Source organism: Acinonyx jubatus, chromosome X (assembly GCF_027475565.1).
Source record: "Acinonyx jubatus isolate Ajub_Pintada_27869175 chromosome X, VMU_Ajub_asm_v1.0, whole genome shotgun sequence".
NCBI lineage: Eukaryota > Metazoa > Chordata > Mammalia > Carnivora > Felidae > Acinonyx > Acinonyx jubatus.
The window spans coordinates 73372465-73391550 of record NC_069389.1 but is presented as its reverse complement, the minus strand read 5'-3'; positions in this window follow the sequence as shown (position 1 = coordinate 73391550).

Genomic DNA, 19086 nt, shown 5'->3' with positions numbered 1-19086 from the left:
CCCACTAACAGCACAGGTATTATAATAGACAGGTGCTATTATGAGAACCACACAGCTTATAGTAGACAAAGAAAGCCAGTGAAGATGACTGGACTGATGGGAAAAGCAGCTCAGACACAATAGCAAGGCACATGCATCACACATAGGAGATATCCCTGAAGCTCCAGTTTCTAGTGAACAGGTACACTACATGGCAGAGTCTATAGGACCTTTTCTTCATAAGGACACTAATCCAGGGCAGGTTATGTAAATTTATTTCCTAACACAGATACAGACACAGAGAGTTAGACAAAATGAGAATAGAGAGGAACGTGTTAAAAAAAAAAAAAGACAAAAATCACAGCAAGAGACCTAAGCAAAACAGATGTAAGTAACATGCCTGACAGGAAATTTAAAGCTGTGTTCATAAAGATAATCACAGGGATTGAGAAAAAGTGGAGGACATCAGTGAGACCCTTTAAAAAGATGGAAAACATAAAAAAGAACCGATCACAGATGAAGAACACAATAAATGAAATTAAAAACATACTTGATAGAATAAATAGTAGGCTATAGGAAGCAGAGGAAGGAATTAATGACCTGGAAGACTGTGTAATAGAAATTAATCAAAGTTAGCAAATGAGAGGGAAAAAATGCAAAAAAGAGAACAGACTTAGGGAATTCAGTGACTCCATCAACTATAATAACATTCACATTATAGGGATGCCAGTACAAGAAAAAGAAAGAAAACGGGCCAAAAATTTTAGTTAAAGAAATAATAGCAGAAAACTCTCCTAATCTGAAGGAAACAGATATCCAGACACAGGAAGTATACGGATCCCTCCAAAAAATCAACCCAAAGAGGTTCACATCAAGACACATAGTAATTAAATTGAAAAAAAAATAAAGATAAAAAAATTTTAAAGCACCAATAGCAAAGTAGGCAGTTACATACAAGGGAAAACCCAGGGAATTTTTCAGCAGAAACTTTGCAGGCCAGAAGAGATTGGCATGATATATTCAAACTGCTGAAAAGGAAAAATTTTCAGCCAAGAACACTCTGTTCAGCAAAGCTATCATTCAGAATAGAAAGGAAAGATAGTCTTCCAGACATTAAAAAAAAAAAACAAAAAAAAACACTAAAGGAGTTCATGCCCATTACACCTTCCATGCAAGAAATATTAAATCGAACTCTCAGAGAGGAAAGGAAAGGCCATAAATGAGACTATGAAATATATCCGCAAAAATCAGTCAAGGGATTCACAAAATAAAATGATACAAAATATAACACCATATACCCCAAAAAATGTAGTGGGAAAGAGGAGTAAAAAATGCATGTAAATTTAAGTGATTATCAACTTAATATAGACTACTATATGCAAAAGTAGTTATATACCAACTTAATGGTAACCAAAAATTAAAAACCAGTAATACCAAAATGGCAATGAAAACATATCTATCATTAATTACTTTGAATGTAAATGAACTAAACGCTCCAATCAAAAGACATAGGATGACAGAGTGGATAAAAAAATATAAGATCCATCTATATCCTGCCTACAAAAGACTCACTTCAGATCAAAAGGCACCTGCAGATTGAAAGTAAAGGAATGGAGAAATATTTATCATGCTAATGAATGTCAAATAAAGCTGGAGTATCAGTATTTATTATTGGAAAAATACACTTTAAAACAAAGACTATAACTAGACAAAGATACTATATAATAATAAAGGGGACAGTCCAACAAGAACATACAACAATTTTAAATATTTATGCACCCAACATTGAGGCACACAAATACATAAAACAGTTTAATTACAAACATAAAGGAACTAATCCATAGTACTACAATAATAGCAAGGGACTTTAAAACCCCACATACATCAATGGACAGATCATCTAAGCAGAAAATTAACAAGGAAACAGTGGCATTGAATGACACACTGGAGCAGATGGATATAACAGACATATTGAGAATTTTTCATCCTAAAACAGTAGAATACACATTTTTTTCAAATGCACATGGAACATTCTGTAGAATATATCACATCTTAGGCCACAAAACAAGTCTCAACAAATTCAAAAAGATGAAAGTCATAGTATGCAACTTTTCTGACCATAACTCTATGAAATTAGAAACCAACCACAAATTCATGGAGGTGAAATAATATGCTACTAAACAATGAATGGATCAACCAATAAATGAAAGAGAAAACTAAAAATTACATGTAAACAAATGAAAATGAAAACACAACAGTCCAAAATATTTGGGATTCAGCAAATACAGTTTCAAGAGGAAAGTTTATACGAATACAGGCTTACTTGAAGAAGCCAGAAAAATTTTAAATAAACAACATAACCTTATAATAAGGATATAGAAAAAGAAAAAAATGACACCCAAAAATAACAGAAAGAAGGAAGTGATAACTATTAGAATAGAAATAAATGATATAGAAACTGAAAAATGAATAGAACAGAATGAATGAAACCAGTTGGTTCCTTGAAAAAAAACTCAACAAAATTGAAAACTCCAGCCAGACTCATTAAAAAAAAGAAATGACTCAAATTAAGAAAATCACAAATGAAAAAGAAGGAATAACAACCAACACCACAGAAATACAAACAATTTTAAGAGAATATTGTGAAAAAATTACATGTCAACAAATTAGACGACCTAGAAGAAATTGATAAGTTCTTAGAAACTTATAACCTACTAAAACTGAAGTAGGAAGAAATAGAAACCTTGATACCCAAACCAGATAACAATACCACCAAAAAAAGAGAATCACGGACCAATATCTCTGATTAACATAGAAACAAAAACCCTCAACAAAATAATAGCAAACTGAATCCAACAATATATTTAAAAAATGATTCATTACTATATATAATCCTTTCAATAGATGCAGAAAAAGCAATTGACAAAGTGAACCATCCATTCATGGTAAAAAATATCAACAAAGTAGGTTTGGACAGAACATAGCTCAATGCAATAAAAACGTTAAATGAAAAACCCACACTGTACATTATACTCAATGGGAAAAAGTTCTCAGTTTTCCTAATGCTAAGGTCATGAGCAGGACAAGGATATCCATGCTCACTTTTATTCAATGTAGTATCAGAAGTCCTATTCACAGCAATCAGACAAGAAAAAAAAAACATTAAAAGGAATCCAAATTGATAAGAGAGAAGTAAAACTATTTGCAGAGAATAATATATAGATGCTATATATAAACCTAAAGACTTCACCAAAAAAATATTAGAATTGATCAATGAATTCAGTAAAGTCACAGGATACAAAATCAAGGTAGAGAATTTGGTTGAATTTTTATATCATAATAATGAAGCAGCAGAAAGAGAATTTAAGAAATCAATCCCATTTGCAATTGTACCTAAAATGATAAAGTACCCAGAAATAAAATTAACCAAAGAGGTGAATGACCTGTACTCTGAAAAACATGAAACTCTGATGAAAAAAATTGAAGATGCAAAGAAGTGGAAAGACATTCCATGCTCATGAGTTGGAAGAAGAAATATTGTTAAAATGTCTATAGGACTGAAAGAAATCTAGAGATTTAATATAATCTGTATCAAAATACCAACAACATTTTTCACAGAACTGGAGTAAATTATCCCAAAATTTGTATGGGACCAGAAAAGACCTCGAATAGTGAAAGCAACCTTGAAAAAGAAAAACATAGCTGGATATATCACAATTCTAATCTTTGAGTTATACTACAAAGTTGTAGAAATCAAAACAGTATGGTACTGACACAAAATAGACACATAGATCAATGTAACAATACAGAAAACCCACAAACCCATAATTGTATGTCAATGAATATCAGAAAAAATGAGAAAGAATATCCAAAGGGAAAAAGAAAGTCTCTCCATTAAATGGTGTTGGGAAAACTGGACAGCTACATGCAAAAAAATGAAACTGGACCACTGTCCTACACCATACAGAAAAATAAATTCAAAATGGATGAAAGTCCTAAATTTGAGACTGGAAACCATCAAAATACTAGAAAAGAACACAGACAGTAACCTTTTTGACATCACTATGGAAACATCTTTCTAGATATGTCTCCTGAGGCTAAGGAAACAAAAGCAAATTAATCTATTGGAATTTAATCTAAACAAAAAGCTTCTTCTGCATAATGAATGAAACAACAAAACTAAAAGGCAACCTACTGAACTGGAAAATATATTTGCACATGACATAACTGATAAAGGGTTTTTATCCAAAAATGTATAAAGAAGATATAAAACTCAACACTCAAAAAACAATAAAATAAAACAAAAACTAAAAATGTGAAGATATGAATAGACCTTTTTCCAAAGAATTAACAAAGATGGCCAACAGACACATGAAAAGATGCTCAACGTCACTGGTCATCAGGGAAATGCAAAACAAAACTACAATGAGATATCACCTCACACCTGTCAGAATGACTGAAATGAACAACAGAAACAACAACAGGTGTTGACAAGGATGTGGAGGAAGGGGAAACTTCTTGTACTGTTGATGTGAATGCAAACTGGTGCAACCACTGTGGAAAACAGTATGGAGGTTTCTCAAAAAGTTAAAAATATAAATACCCTATGATCCAGCAATTGTATTACTGGTTATCTACCCCTAAAATTAAAAAAACAACAACAACAGTAATTTAAAGGGATTAAGTCACCACAATGTTTATAGTAGCATTAGTTTTTTTCAATATATGAAATTTATTGTCAAACTGGTTTCCATACAACACCCAGTGCTCATCCCAAAAGGTGCCCTCCTCAATACCCATCACCCACCCTCCCCTCCCTCCCAACCCCCATCAACCCTCAGTTTGTTCTCAGTTTTTAAGAGTCTCTTATGCTTTGGCTTTCTCCCACTCTAACCTATTTTTTTTTCCTTCCCTTCCCCCATGGGTTTCTGTTAAGTTTCTCAGGATCCACATAAGAGTGAAACCATATGGTATCTGTCTTTGTATGGCTTATTTCACTTAGTATCACACTCTCCAGTTCCATCCATGTTGCTACAAAGGGCCATATTTTGTTCTTTCTCATTGCCCTGTAGTACTCCATTGTGTATATAAACCACAATTTCTTTATCCATTCATCAGTTGATGGACATTTAGGCTCTTTCCATAATTTGGCTATTGTTGAGAGTGCTGCTGTAAACATTGGGGTACAAGTGCCCCTATGCATCAGTACTCCTGTCTCCCTTGGGTAAATTCCTAGCAGTGCTATTGCTGGGTCATAGGGTAGGTCTATTTTTAATTTTCTGAGGAACCTCCACACTGTTTTCCAGAGTGGCTGCACCAATTTGCATGCCCACCAACAGTGCAAGAGGGTTCCCGTTTCTCCACATCCTCGCCAGCATCTAGAGTCTCCTGATTTGTTCATTTGGGCCACTCTGACTGGCGTGAGGTGATATCCGAGTGTGGTTTTGATTTGTATCTCCCTGATGAGGAGCTACGTTGAGCATCTTTTCATGTGCCTGTTGGCCATCCGGATGTCTTCTTTAGAGAAGCGTCTATTCATGTTTCTGCCCATTTCTTCACTGGGTTATTTGTTTTTCGGGTGTGGAGTTTGGTGAGCTATTTATAGATTTTGGATACTAACCCTTTGTCTGATATGTCATTTGCAAATATCTTTTCCCATTCCATTGGTTGCCTTTTAGTTTTGTTGGTTGTTTCCTTTGTTGTGCAGAAGCTTTTTATCTTCATAAAGTCCCAGTAATTCATTTTTTCTTTTAATTTCCTTGCCTTTGGGGATGTGTCGAGTAAGAGATTAGCATTATTTTTAATAGCCAAATTATAGAAGCAGCCCCCATGCCCAATGATAGATGAATGGCTAAAGAGGAAGAGATTATATATATATATATATATATATATATATATATATATATATATATAATGGAATACTATTCAGCCATAAAAAGAATGATATCTTGCCACTTGCAAAAACATGGATGGAGCTATAGAGTATCATGCTAAGCAAAATGAGTGAGAAAAAGGCGAATATAATATGATTTCACTCATATGTGGAATTTAACAAACAAAACAAACATGCAAAGAAAGAAAAAAGAGAGAAAGAAACAAAACAAAAAACAGACTCTTAACTATAGATAACAAACTGATGGTTACCAAAGATGAAGTAGGTGGGGGTATGGGTGAACTAGGTGATGTGGTTTAAGATGTGCACTTGGCATGAGGAGCACTGGGTGAGGCATAGAATTGTTGAATCACTATACTGTACAGCTGAAACTAGTATAACAATGTGTGGTAACTATATTGAAATTAAAATAAAAACAACTTACAAATCTGTGAATTATATCTCAATAAAGCTTTTTAAAACCTGAACTAAATTGATTTCAGGGGATGTTTATCAGTAATGAGCCAAATTTGTGAACATGAGATTCAAATCAAAAGCTAATAATTAGTGATAAAAACACATTTACTCACTAAAATGAAAAACATAAAGTAATAATACGTGGAAAATTATTTTTACTGAAGACTAGTAGATTGTACTATTCCATATGGATCATGTTTCTGTTTAATAACCTCTTCAAGAAATGGAAATAGTATAGCAGCACCAGTATTCCAGGACTAAAACATATACGTACACCTAATCACACAAACTTATGTTTTTTTCGTGTTTGAGGGTGTATATTTGAAAATCATTTGAATAACTTTTCTGCAAGATATGTTTAGTGTAGGATGCTTTCAATACAAATAAGATACAGAGCTAAAAAGTCATTTTTTAAAAAATTTATAGAATTATGTTCTCCTAAAATTCGTGGTATGGGACAGAGTTATTAGGCATGATCCAATCCATAGTTGCCCCATACATGGTGTAATGTGAAGAGTGCCTCCTCAAACTTCTTTGTCCCGCTCTCTCTAATTTAGAACTTTAAATCCTCACCTTTATTTGGAGTTATTCTTTCAGGATTATGGGGAAGCAATGGTGCCTTACACCTATACAGTATATTACCGTTTTCTATACAACATATTACCATTTTCAAAGTGCCTTTACATACATTATGTCATTGAATTCTAATAACTTTAAGTTGGAAATATTGTTATACAACTTTTGTAGGCAGAGAAAATTAATGGTCAGTGAGGTTAATTTATACTCACCTAGTGGAATGTAAGTCACAAAAAAAGCTGAATCTTGATCATTGAAAGTTCAGTTTTAAGTGCACTTTCCATGGTATCAAAGCTACTTTAAAAGTTGAGTTCACCCAGAAGCATCTATTCAAATGAGACTCCTATAAGAGGAACAGAGAGGTGGGAATAACTAACATAGTATCTCATTAGTCCCAGAAAACTATAGAATGACTTACTTTCCCAGACTCACTAGTTGTCACCCAGAACAGAGGTAGGCTCTGAGTTATGGAAGTTGGTATATAAGAGGAAGAAGAAAGGACTTGACAAGCAGATGTACAAAAAAGTGTTAACTCAGTATAAAATAGATATTAAAGGAATATATGTTTGTTAAATATGGTAGTCATAGAATATTTTACAAGCACAGAAAATAACTTTTAATCATAAATGGATATTTTACTTATTTTATATTGTTTTCTTTCAATAATTTAAATGAGCCCAGTTATATATAAACATGTTAGAAAAATATTCTTTCTTCTTTGGTAGAACTCAGAATTGCTGTATGTCCTATCCTTACCACAAAGAGTTTTACGCCTTTAGATTCTTTACTTCTGATTTTCTTTTGATAAAACATTGCTTTTCATTATGTCTCCCTTTTCTATTCTTCAAAATAATCCTATTATGTGGCACTGTAACATCTTCTTTATTAATTTCTGCAAATGAATTTGGTTTGCTTTAAGTCCCACATAAATAAATCAACTGCAGTTATTCAGTTATGAATCATAACTCTTCCTTTCCCAAAAACTTCTGTAACCCATTGCTTTGGAATACCTTCCTTTCTCTTTATTCTTTTTAAATGTTTTGTTCAGGGGCGCCTGGGTGGCTCAGTCGGTTAGGTGTCCAACTTCGGCTCAGGTCATGATGTCACAGTTTGTAAGTTCAAGCCCTGCATTGGGTTCTGTGCTGACAGCTCAGAGTCTGGAGCCTGCTTCAGATTCTGCGTCTCCCTCTCCATCTGCCCCTCCCATGCTTGCACTCTGTCTCTCTCTCTCTCTCTCTCTCAAAAATAAATAAACATTAGGAAAAAAATAAAAAATAAATAAATAAATGTCTTGTTCAGAGGATACTTCAGTATTTAAAGACTGATACTCAACCAGTACATTTTCTAATACTGAAGAAACACAATGCCCTCCTGCTTATCTAACCTTATTTCTTTTCTTTGAAGATATGTGTTAGAAAACAACTTGCTTTATTTTTCACAGTTGCAGATAAACTACCACTAACTTTTCAATACACTGAATGTTGTAATTTTATGTATATCCTTGAAAGAAATGAGATTTGGTATTCTTGTTAAAAAGATAAGCTCAGTCTGTGCCTGAATTCTGATTTTAATTCTGTTTCAAATTCCATCCGGTCATTTCTATCACATACTTAAGAGTGGGTGACTTGATTTTTTTTATAACCATCTCCATTTCTCCATTTGCAAATTGGTAAGATGATGTTGCTATATATGTATTCAGGGGTATATGAAAAATAATGAGAATTGCTATATTTAGCATAACTAAATTTTCATAAGTGGCAGAGAAGGTCTATAGTGTTTATGTTATGATTAAAGTTGAAACTATACATGTATCTACATGTGCAAAATCCAATGAATATATAGGTCCAAATAAATACCTCATAAAGTTAAATGTAGCATTTTATAGTTGAGTAATCACTTTCACATATACTATATTTTTAAAATAATTTCATTAATTTATGCATTTCACATGTAGCCATATTCTTTCTCTCAAAATGTACTTATATACAGCTCACAGATATTTCATGATAGACAGAAGGAATTCAAGAAAAAGTGACTTATTTGGATAATTATCTCCATTTTCCATTTCAGATTGCACATATACTTAAAGTATTGTTTTTCTTTTTAAGCTATGTTTTTTCTAAATGCAGCCAATTTAAGTTTAATAGACCCTAGGTCCTAATAGTATTTTTATATTCTCAATTTGATGTGAATAAATAATTTTATATTGAGTTGCTATTTGCTGCATGGAAAATTGCCAGCCACTAAGCTACCTATTCTTTAGTGAATTGCTTTCCAAAGCTGCCATATCAGTGCAAGTATCAAGATGCTTCAACTTGAAGTAACAGAAAACAGAGAAAAGTAGAATAAAAAGGAAGATATTTATTTCCCCCATTAAAGAAATCCAATTTAGACATATCCTGTGTAGGTCATTACATTGACTCAGTGATATCATCATGGATTTAGGTCTTTTCTATTTTTTGTTCTGGTATCTTCATTGTCCTAGCTTTGTCTTTAAGCCATTTTCCCTCTGCCCCAGAAAACACAATGTCTAATGAAATAAAATGTAGCTTTTCCTTCCTTATGTTTTTTTTAAGAAGAAATATTTGTCAAAAATCTCCAACTTATCTGTTTATTCTCATTAGCTAAAGGTGAATCACATACTCACCTATAGGTCAAACATTGCCTGAATTTAAGAGATCACTGTTATTAGATTATAATACTCAGGACTTACCCTTGGGTCATGTGGTGGAGGGATAGAATTCCTGTATTAAATTGTAGGTCTCAGCAGCAAGTATGAAGGAAATAGTACCTATTAGGGAGGTAGATGATCAAAAGTGTCTGCTATATTTAGGAATTGACAACTTCTCCTTAGGCCTTTTCCTGGGAAGCTTTCATGATGACTATTCTGGCAGTCTGTTCATGTAATCTTAGAGTTTCTTTTGAGAATTTCCTATATTGCTTTTGAAAGTAGGCCTAAAACAAGGCCCTGAAATTTTGACTTTATGTCAAATATATTACTTGATTTGTATTGCTCATATGTATCTAATAAAAAGATATTGAGGAACAATTTACATATAATAACCTATTCCTATATTAAAAATTAATTCATTTTTAATTTGTTTACGTTTTTATTTATTTTTGAGAGACAGAGAGCAAGTAGGGGAGGAGCAGAGAGACAGAGAGAGAGAGAGAGAGAGAGAGAGAGAGAGAGAGACAGAATCCGAAGCAGGCTCCAGACTCTGAGCTGTCAGCACAGAGCTGGACGCGGGGCTTGAACTCATGAAACATGAGATCATGACCTGAGTCTAAGTCAGATACTCAACTGACTGAGCCACCCAGGTGCTCCATTTTTAAATTTAAGTATAATAAAATATAACATTATATTAGTTTTTGGTGTATAATATGATTCAACAATTATGTACATTACTCAGTGGTCATCATGATAAGTGTACTCTTAATACACTTCACCTATTTCACACATCCCCGTTACCTCCCCTCTGGCAACCACCAGTTTGTTCCCTATATTTAAGACTCTGTTTCTTGTTTGGCACCTTTTTTCTTTGCTTGTTTGTTTTCTTCTTAAATTCTGCCTATGAGTGAAATCATATGGTATTTGTCTTTTTCTGAATGACTTATTTTGCTTATAATTAGAACCTCTAAATCCATCCATGTTGTTTTAAATGGAAAGGTACCATTGTTTTTAATGGCTGAGTAATGTACCACTACATCTGTGTATCTATCTATCTATCTATCTATCTATCATCTATCTATCTTTCTATCTACTTATCTATCCATTTAACATCTTCTATAACCATTTATCTATGGACAAACACTTGGGTTGATTCCATAAATTGGCTACTATAAATAATGCTGTAATAAACATAGGAGTTTCAAAGTAGCGTTTGTATTTTCTTTGGGTAAATACCCAGCAGTGGATTTGCTAGATCCTATGGTAATTATTTTTTTTTTAATTTTTTAAGGAAATTCCACAGTGACTATACCAACTTGCATTCATAGCAATAGTGCAGAAAGGTTGCTTTTTTTTCACATCCTTGCCAACACTTTTTTCTTGCATTTTTAATCTTAGACATTCTGACAGGTGTGAGGTGATATCTCAATGTGTTTTTACTGTTTGTTTGAGTTTGTTTATTTTTTTATTTATTTTTTAATTTTTTTAAATGTATGAAGTTTATTGTCAAATTGGCTTCCATACAACACCCAGTGCTCATCCCAAAAGGCGCCCTCCTCAATACCCATCGCCCACCCTCCCCTCCCTCCCACCCCCCATCAACCCTCAGTTTGTTCTCAGTTTTTAAGAGTCTCTTATGCTTTGTCTCTCTTCCACTCTAACCTCTTTTCTTTTCCTTCCCTTCCCCCAAGGGTTTTTGTTAAGTTTCTCAGGATCCACATAAGAGTGAAACCATATGGAATCTGTCTTTCTCTGGATGGCTTATTTCACTTAGCATCACACTCTCCAGTGCCATCCATGTTGCTACAAAGGGCCATATTTCATATTTTCTCATTGCCACGTAGTACTCCATTATGCATATAAACCATAATTTCTTTATCCATTCATCAGTTGATGGACATTTAGGCTCTTTCCATAATTTGGCTATTGTTGAGAGTGCTGCTGTAAACATTGGGGTACAAGTGCCCCTATGCATCAGTACTCCTATATCCCTTGGGTAAAATCCTAGCAGTGCTATTGCTGGGTCATAGGGTAGATCTATTTTTAATTTTCTGAGGAACCTCCACACTGTTTTCCAGAGTGGCTGCACCAATTTGCATTCCCACCAACAGTGCAAGAGGGTTCCCATTTCTCCACATCCTCGCCAGCATCTAGAGTCTCCTGATTTGTTCATTTTGGTCACTCTGACTGGCGTGAGGTGATATCTGAGTGTGGTTTTGATTTGTATTTCCCTGATGAGGAGCGACGTTGAGCATCTTTTCATGTGCCTGTTGGCCATCCGGATGTCTTCTTTAGAGAAGCATCTATTCATGTTTTCTGCCCATTTCTTCACTGGGTTATTTGTTTTTCGGGTGTGGAGTTTGGAGAGCTCATTATAGATTTTGGATACTAGCCCTTTGTCTGATATGTCATTTGCAAATATCTTTTCCCATTCCGTTGGTTGCCTTTTAGTTTTGTTGTTTCCTTTGTTGTGCAGAAGCTTTTTATCTTCATAAGGTCCCAATAGTTCATTTTTGCTGTTAATTCCCTTGCCTTTGGGGATGTGTCAAGTAAGAGATTGCTACGGCTGAGGTCAGAGAGGTCTTTTCCTGCTTTCTCCTCTAGGGTTTTGATGGTTTCCTGTCTCACATTCAGGTCCTTTATCCATTTTGAGTTTATTTTTGTAAATGGTGTGAGAAAGTGGTCTAGTTTCAACCTTCTGCATGTTGCTGTCCAGTTCTCCCAGCACCATTTGTTAAAGAGGCTGTCTTTTTTCCATTGGATGTTCTTTCCTGTTTTGTCAAAGATGAGTTGGCCATACGTTTGTGGATCTAGTGCTGGGGTTTCTATTCTATTCCATTGGTCTATGTGTCTGTCTTTGTGCCAATACCATGCTGTCTTGATGAGGACAGCTTTGTAGTAGAGGCTAAAGTCTGGGATTGTGATGCCTCCTGTCTTGGTCTTCTTCTTTAAAATTACTTTGGCTATTCGGGGCCTTTTCTGGTTCCATATGAATTTTAGGATTGCTTGTTCTAGTTTTGAGAAGAATGCTGGTGCAATTTTGATTGGGATTCCATTGAATGTGTAGATAGCTTTGGGTAGTATTGACATTTTGACAATATTTATTCTTCCAATCCATGAACATGGAATGTCTTTCCATTTCTTTATATCTTCTTCAATTTCCTTCATAAGCTTTCTATAGTTTTCAGCATACAGATCTTTTACATCTTTGGTTAGATTTATCCCTAGGTATTTTATGCTTCTTGGTGCAATTGTGAATGGGATCAGTTTCTTTATTTTTCTTTCTGTTGCTTCATTATTAGTGTCTAAGAATGGAACTGATTTCTGTACATTGATTTTGTATCCTGCAACTTTGCAAAATTCGTCTGTCAGTTCTAGCAGACTTCTGGTGGAGTCTATCGGATTTTCCATGTATAATATCATGTCATCTGCAAAAAGTGAAAGCTTAACTTCATCTTGGCCAATTTTGATGCCTTTGATTTCCTTTTGTTGTCTGATTGCTGATGCTAGCACTTCCAACACTATGTTAAACAACAGCGGTGAGAGTGGACATCCCTGTCCTATTCCTGATCTCAGGGGGAAAGCTCTCAGTTTTTCCCCATTGAGGATGATGTTAACTGTGGGCTTTTCATAAATGGCTTTTATGATCTTTAAGTATGTTCCTTCTATCCCGACTTTCTCAAGGGTTTTTATTAAGAAAGTTTGTTGAATTTTGTCAAAGGCATTTTCTGCATCTATTGACAGGATCATATGGTTCTTATCTTTTATTAATGTGATGTATCACGTTGATTGTTTTGCAAATGTTGAACCAGCCCTGCATCCCAGGATGAATCCCACTTGATCATTGTGAATAATTCTTTTTATATGCTGTTGACTTTGATTTGCTAGTATCTTATTGAGAATTTTTTCATCCATATTCATCAGGAATATTAGCCTGTAGTTCTCTTTTTTTACTGGGTCTCTGTCTGGTTTAGGAATGAAAGTAATGCTGGCTTTATAGAATGAGTCTGGAAGTTTTCCTTCCCTTTCTATTTTTTGGAATAGCTTAAGAAGGATAGGTATTATTTCTGCTTTAGATGTCTGGTAGAACTCCCTGGGAAGCCATCTGGTCCGGGACTCTTATTTGTTGGGAAATTTTTGGTGACTGATTCAATTTCTTTGCTGGTTATGGGTCTGTTCAAGCTTTCTATTTCCTCCTGATTGAGTTTTGGAAGTGTGTGGGTGTTTAGGAATTTGTCCATTTCTTCCAGGTTGTCCAGTTTGTTCGCATATAATTTTTCCTGGTATTCCCTGATAATTGCTTGTATTTCTGAGGGATGGGTTGTAATAATTCCATTTTCATTCATGATTTTATCTATTTGGGTCATCTCCCTTTTCTTTTTGAGAAGCCTGGCTAGAGGTTTATCAATTTTGTTTATTTTTTCAAAAAACCAACTCTTGGTTTCGTTGATCTGCTGTACAGTTTTTTTAGATTCTATATTGTTTATTTCTGCTCTGATCTTTAGTATTTCTTTTCTTCTGCTGGGTTTAGGCTGTCTTTGCTGTTCTGCTTGTATTTCCTTTAGGTGTGCTGTTAGATTTTGTATTTGGGATTTTTCTTGTTTCTTGAGATAGGCCTGGATTGCAGTGTATTTTCCTCTCAGGACTGCCTTCGCTGCATCCCAAAGCCTTTGGATTGTTGTATTTTCATTTTCATTTGTTCCCATATATTTCTTAATTTCTTCTCTAATTGCCTGGTTGACCCATTCATTCTTTAGTAGTGTGTTCTTTAACCTCCATGCTTTTGGAGGTTTTCCAGACTTTTTCCTGTGGTTGATTTCAAGCTTCATCGCATTGTGTTCTGAAAGTATGCATGGTATGACTCAATTCTTGTATACTTATGAAGGGCTGTTTTGTGACCCAGTATGTGGTCTATCTTGGAGAATGTTCCATGTGCACTGGAATAGGAAGTCTATTCTGTTGCTTTTGGATGCAGCGTTCTAAATATATCTGTCAAGTCCTTCTGATCCAATGTATCATTCAGGACCCTTGTTTCTTTATTGACCATGTGTCTAGATGATCTATCCATTTCTGTAAGTGGAGTGTTAAATTCCCCTGCAGTTACCACATTCTTATCAATAAGGTTGCTTATGTTTGTGAGTAATTGTTTTATATATTTGGGGGCACCAGTATTCGGCACATAGACATTGATAATTGTTAGCTCTTCCTGATGGATAGACCCTGTGATTATTATATAATGCCCTTCTTCATCTCTTGTTACAGCCTTTAATTTAAAGTCTAGTTTGTCCGATATAAGTATGGCTTCTCCAGCTTTCTTTTGACTTCCACTGGCATGATAAATAGTTCTCCATCCCCTCACTCTCAATCTGAAGGTGTCCTCAGGTCTAAAATGAGTCTCTTGTAGACAGCAAATAGATGGGTCTTGTTTTTTATCCATTCTGCTACCCTATGTCTTTTGGTTGGCGCATTTAGTCCATTTACATTCAGTGTTATTATAGAAAGATATGGGTTTAGAGTCATTGTGATGTCCGTAGGTTTCATGCTTGTAGCGATGTCTCTGGTACTTTGTCTCACAGGATCCCCCTTAAGATCTCTTGTAGGGCTGGTTTAGTGGTGATGAATTCCTTCAGTTTTTGTTTGTTTGGGAAGACCTTTATCTCTCCTTCTATTCTAAATGACAGACTTGCTGGTAAAGGATTCTCGGCTGCATATTTTTTTTTTTTCTATTCATCACATTGAAGATATCCTGCCATTCAGTTTTGGCCTGCCAAGTTTCCGTAGAGAGATGGGTCACTAGTCTTATAGGTCTCCCTTTATATGTTAGAGCACGTTTATCTCTAGCTGCTTTCTGAATTTTTCCTTTACCCTTGTATTTTGCCAGTTTCCCTATGATATGTCGTGCAGGAGATCGATTGAAGTTATATCTGAAGGGAGTTCTTTGTGCCTCTTGGATTTCAATGCCTTTTCCTTCCTCATATCAGTGAAATTCTCTGCTATTATTTCTTCAAGCACACCTTCAGCACCTTTCCCTCTGTCTCCCTCCTCTGGAATACCAATTATGCATATATTATTTCTCTTTAGTGCATCACTTAGTTCTGTAATTTTCTGCTCATACTCCTGGATTTTTTTATCTCTCTTTTTCTCAGCTTCTTCCTTTTCCATAATTTTATCCTCTAGTTCACCTATTCTCTCCTCTGCTTCTTTAATCCAATCCGTATTTGTTTACATTTTATTTTGCACTTCATTGATAGCATTTTTAGCTCCTCCTGGCTGTTCCTTAGTCCCTTGATCTCTGTAGCAAGAGATTCTCTGCTGTCCTTTATACTGTTTTCAAGCCCAGTGATTAATTTTATGACTATTATTCTAAATTCACTTTCTATTATATTGTTTAAATCATTTTTGATCAATTCGTTAGCTGTTATTTCCTGGATGTTTTTCTGAGGGGAATTCTTCCCTTTCGTCATTTTGGATAGTCCCTGGAGTGGTGCGGCACTGCAGGGCACTTCCCCTGTGCTGTCTTGAATAACTTGCTTTGGTGGGCTGGGCTGCAGTCAGAACTGATGTCTGCTCCCACCCCACCGCTGGGGCCACTGTCTGACTGGTGTGTGCCTTCTCTCCCCCTCTCCTAGGGGTGGGGTGGCATGGCCTTTTGGGCTACTTGCACACTGCCAGGCTTGTGGTGCTGGGGATCTGGCGTATTAGCTGGGGTGGATCGGCAAGGTGCACAGGGTGGGAGGGGCAGGCTCAGCTCGCTCTTCCTTCAGAGATCCACTTCAGGAGGGGCCCTGCGGCACTGGGAGGGAGTCAGACCCGCCGGAGGTTTGGCTCTGCAGAAGCACAGAGTTGGGTGTTTGTGCGGTGCAAACAAGTTCCCTGGCAGGAACTGGTTCCCTTTGGGATTTTGGCTGGGGGATGGGCGAGGGAGATGACTCTGGTGAGCGCCTTTGTTCCCTGCCAAGCTGAGCTCTGTCCTCCAGGGCTCAACAACTCTCCCTCCCGTTGTCCTGCAGCCCTCCCGTTCTCTGAGCAGAGCTGTTAGCTTATAACCTTCCAGATGTCAAGTCCCGCTCACTGCCAGAACATATTCTGTCTGGCCCCTCCGCTTTTGCAGGCCAGACTCAGGGGCTCTGCTTGGCCGGTGGGCCGCCCCTCCACCCCAGCTCATTCCTGCCAGTCCGTGGAGTGCGCACCGCCTCTCTGCCCTTCCTATCGTCTTCCGTGGGCCTCTCATCTGTGCTTGACTCCAGAGACTACGTTCTGTTACTCTTCTGGCGGTTTTCTGGGTTATTTAGGCAGGTGTAGGTGGAATCTAAGTGATCAGCAGGACGCACGGTGAGCCCAGCGTCCTCTTATGCTGCCATCATTCCAGGATCCTCCTTAAATGTTTCTACATTTATTCCAAGAAAGAAAGAGATAGAGAGAGAACGAAGTGAGAGTGAGAGAGAGAATCCCAAGCAGGGTCCACACTGTCAGTACAGAGGCCTAAGTGAGGTTTGATCTCATTAACCATGAGGTCATGACCTGAGCTGAAATCAAGAGTTGGATGCTCAACCAACTGAGCCACCCAGGCACCCCTTAACCACGAAATTAAAGAAGAAATAAAAAATACATGAAATCAAAAGAATATGAAAACATTGTGGTCCAAAATATTTGGGATGAACCAAAAGCATTCCTAAGAGGGAAGTATATAGCAATATAGGTCTACCTCAAGGAGCAAAAAAAAAAAAAAATCTCAATAAGCAACCTAATCTTACAGCTAAAGGAGACAGAAAAAGAACAACAAATGAAACCTAAAGCCAAAAAAGTAAGTAAAATAATAAATATTAGAACAGAAATTAATGATATAACAAGAAGAACAAAAAGAAGAAGAAGAAGAAGAAGAAGAAGAAGAAGAAGAACAACAACAAAAACAACAAAAACAACAACAGAACTGATCAATGAAACCAAGAACTGGTTCTTTGACAAAATTAATAGCAGTTATAAACCCTTAGCAATACTTATCAAAAAGAAAAGATAATGCATCCAAATAAATAAAATTTAAAAAAATGAGAGGAGAGAAATAACAACCAACACACTAGAAATACAAACAATTAGAAGAGAATATTATGAAAAATTATATGCCAACCAATTGGATAATTTGGAAGAAATAGATAAGTTCCTAGACATAATTAGCTACCAAAACAGAATTAGAAACAAATAAAAAACTTGAACATATCAAAAACTAGCAAATAAATTGAATCAGTAATTTAAAATATCCCAACAAACAAAAGTCCAGGGCCAGATGGCTTCTTAGGGGAATTCTACTAAACAATTAAAGAAGAACTAATACCCATTCTTCTCAAACTATTCCAAAAAGAAATGGAAGCTTAACTTCCAAAATCATTCTATGAGGTCAGTATTACACTTATTCTAAAACCAAAGACTCCACTAAAATAAGAACTACAGAGGCACCTAGATGGCTCAGTCAGTTAAGAATCTAGGTCTTGACTTGAGGTCATGATCTCATAGTCTGTAAGTTTGAGGCCCACATCAGGCTGACTGCATGATGCCTGCCTGAGATTTTCTCTCCCTCTTTCTCTATTTCTCCCCTGCTCATGTGCTCTGTTTCTCCCCCTCTCAAATAAATAAATAAACTTTTTTTTTAATTAAAAAAAAGGAGTACAGGTCGATATACCTGATACACATGGAAGTAGAAATTATCAACAAAATACTAGCAAACTGAATCCAACAGTACATTAAAAAAGTGCTAACTCCAAATAAGTGGGATTTTTTTACTGTATTACAAGGGTGGTTTAATATTCTCAAATTAATCAACATGATACACCACATTAATAAAAGGAATGATAAGAACCATATGATTCTCTGAATAGATGCAGAAAGAGCAGCATTTAGCAAAATACAACATCCATTCTTGATAAAAATCTTCAACAAAATAGGGATAGAGATAACATACCTCAAAAGCATGAAGGCCATGTATGAAAAACACACAACCAATAATATCATCACTGGGAAAAACTGAGAGCTTTGCCTCTATGGTCAGTAAGTAGACAGGGATATCCACTCTCACCACAGTTATTTAACATAGTGCAGGAAGTCCTGCCCTCAGTTATAAGAAAACAAAAAGAAATAAAAGGTATCCAATTGGCAAGGAAGATGTTAACTTTCACTCTTTGCACTCAGCATGATCTCCTATAGGAAACTCAAAAGGCTCTACCAAAAAAATGTTAAAACTGATACAGAAACTCAGTAAAGTCCCAGGATACAATGTCAACATAAAGAAATCTGTTGCATTTCTACATACTAAGAATGAAGCAGCAGAAAAAGAAATCAATGAATCAATCCCATTTGCAACTGCCCCCAAAACCCTAAGATACCTAGGAATAAACCTAACCAAAATAGTAAAAGATCTCTAACTCTGAAAGCGTAAGACACTTATAAAAGAAATTGAAGAGGACACAAAGAAATGGAAAAACATTCCATGGTCATGGATTGGAAAAACAAATACAGTTAA